Source organism: Monodon monoceros, unplaced genomic scaffold (genome assembly GCF_005190385.1).
Source record: "Monodon monoceros isolate NGI ecotype Baffin Bay Population unplaced genomic scaffold, NGI_Narwhal_1 Contig5659_ctg1, whole genome shotgun sequence".
Lineage (NCBI taxonomy): Eukaryota > Metazoa > Chordata > Mammalia > Artiodactyla > Monodontidae > Monodon > Monodon monoceros.
Window position 1 is genome coordinate 1 of NW_021701464.1, and position 2529 is coordinate 2529.

At 44.0% G+C, this 2529-nt stretch overlaps 1 pseudogene; it reads left to right on the top strand.

Annotated features, from left to right (window-relative positions):
- The first annotated feature begins 323 nt into the window (after positions 1 to 323).
- Positions 324 to 2523, top strand: LOC114890429 (annotated as a pseudogene).
- Positions 2524 to 2529: the final 6 nt, after the last annotated feature.

Here is a 2529-nt window from a genome sequence, read left to right on the forward strand (position 1 = left end):
TTTTTTCCCGTTATACAGTAGGCCATTAAGATTTTGCCATGTCGGTATATCTTTCATCTTTTTACAATAGCTGCGTTTTCTGCGGGCCTTATAATGTATTTGATCACTTTTCTCTTGTCAGGTATTTAGGATTTTTTCTGTCATAAAGCTTTTGCACATCATCAGCTGTGCCTTTCAGATGCAAGTCAAATGAAATTTCAGAACCAAAGAAAACACAACATTTTGTGGCTCTTGCTTATATTGTCAAGTAGCACTTGAGAAAGATGACGCCCTCCTGCCCCGTGTGAGAGGGTCTGTCTCTCTGCGCTTTAGCCAAAGCCTAGGTCGTCATTACAGCGGACAGCTTGCTGTCACTGGCTCGTTACTGGAGTGGAGGTTTGAACCCGTGTGGCCCATATCCGTGTTGTGTTGGCGTCGGGCCACGCTGCGGGTGTCTCTCTCCAGTGGGGTCGGTCACTCGGGGAAGAAGCTGCAGGCAGGGCGCGGGCGGGGTGGGCGCGCTCACGGCCGCGGTCTCGCAGCCCTGCGGGTCCTCCTTGGCGGCGCTGGCGGCGCGCACGTCCCTGGACCCTGGAGCTGGACATCCAGGCGTCGCGGACGCGGCAGCGGCAGCTGACCGAGGAGCTGTGCGACCTGCGCGAGCTGCGCCAGCGCCTGGAGGACGCCCAGCTCCGCGGCCACGCCGAGCCCCCGGCCTGGCTGCTGCGCGACGAGCGCTTCCGGAGCCTGCTGCGGGAGGCCGAGAGGCAGGTGAGGCCCCGGCCCGCCAACGGGGGGAGGGGGCAGGCGGTCGGGCCTTTCTCGCCTCCCGGTGCCCGGAGCTGGCAGGGGCTTCCATCGCTCTTCCTTAAAACTGGAAGCAAACCCGTCTGGTTCACCCCGCGTTGCTGTTCCAGACGAGACAGACCAAACTTGACTTCCATTCAAGAACAGGCAGCTGAGAAGACGCTGAAGAAGGCCTCCAAAGGGGTGTGCCAGCTGCGCGGGGAGAACCTCATAGATCCCGTCCAGCTGGGTGCAGGCGTTCAGGTGGGGAGAAGCCCAGGCCTCACTCTCCTGCTTGATTTTTATGGTCATACCTTTGTCATTATAAAGAGTAAAGTAAGTATTGAGAAAGACCCACAAGGAAGTTGAGAACAAAGCTGGAATCCCCACTGCTGTTAGCATTGTGCGATTTTTCTCCTGATTTATTTTCTGTGGAGCTTTAATTAAGGCCAGTTATGATCATTTTTGTTTAATTTTGCATTCAGCTTATTAAGAATTAACATACCACATGTTACTACCTAACCTGTTATTTTTTTCATGACTAATTTCATCTAATAAACATAATTCACTTACCGGCTCTTATAACATCTTTTATGTTTATGATCATAAATAACAGCAATTTACATATGTACAGTATGTGTTATCTTTGCTTTTTAAAATTTAGAGCGAAGCATACTCTATATTCAGGAAAATGTTCTTTTCTTACGAATATACTCATAAACTGAACATGATAGAAATCAAAACATTATCAGCATTCCAGATTACCCCGCACATTTCCTTAAAACACTGTGTTGAATTCTAAAGACATAAATTAGTTTTGCATGGTTTTGTTTGTTTATACAGCCGCAGTTAACACAGTTCTATCCATACTACTTTGTGCCTGACTTTTAGCTTTGTTTTTTTCTATACCTGTAATTTTTATGTCCTTATCATAAAATAACACAAGATATTATAACCACTTCCTTCAGTTTTGATTTAGAATTCATATATTGATATATTTAAAAAATGTATTCATTTGTTGATAGAACAAGAATGAACACTTACTATGTAGCAGGCACTCTTCCAGCCACTGGAGATAAGTCCCTGCCCTCCTAGGAGTATCATAAATTCTATTAAAATTTTGAAAATTTGTGTACAAACATATATTATGGGCATTCAAATTCTGATTGTTCTGTGAACAAGGAAAGCCATCATTGATATGAGAGCTTCCTGCCAGCTTTCAGTGTCTGCACCTTCTAACATAATTTTTTCCATGCCCACCCAGGGAGAAGATAACATTTTTCACGAGACCGCGGGCTAACATACCTCCGCTGCTGGTTGATGATGTTTGATGAAGTATTTATCTGCCTATTTTATTTCCACGAAGTTCTAAAATTGTCTAGCTAAAATTGTCTTTCAAATATTTGTGCAAAGTTATTAATATACACATTTTGTTTTCAAAAGTCTATAAATATGTATTTTTTGATAGTGACAGGAACAGGGCTTGGCTTTTCCTTGTTGTTAAATTAACATCTCAAGCAGGTTATTTTATAAAAGAGTAGCTATTGTGTTAAGATTCGACAGTTTCCATGCTGTTTTCTTTGACTTGAAGCATGGAAGACAGAAACTCAGGCAAATTCACGCTATTGTCATTTATTTATAGTTCTTTTCTTCCTCCTTGAAGGAAAATACTGACTTTAAGATGTATTTTAAGACTGAAATTTAGTTCTTCAGTATTTGCCATGTGGTAGAATGGATCTTTGGGGCCGGTTTTGTGTCTGACAT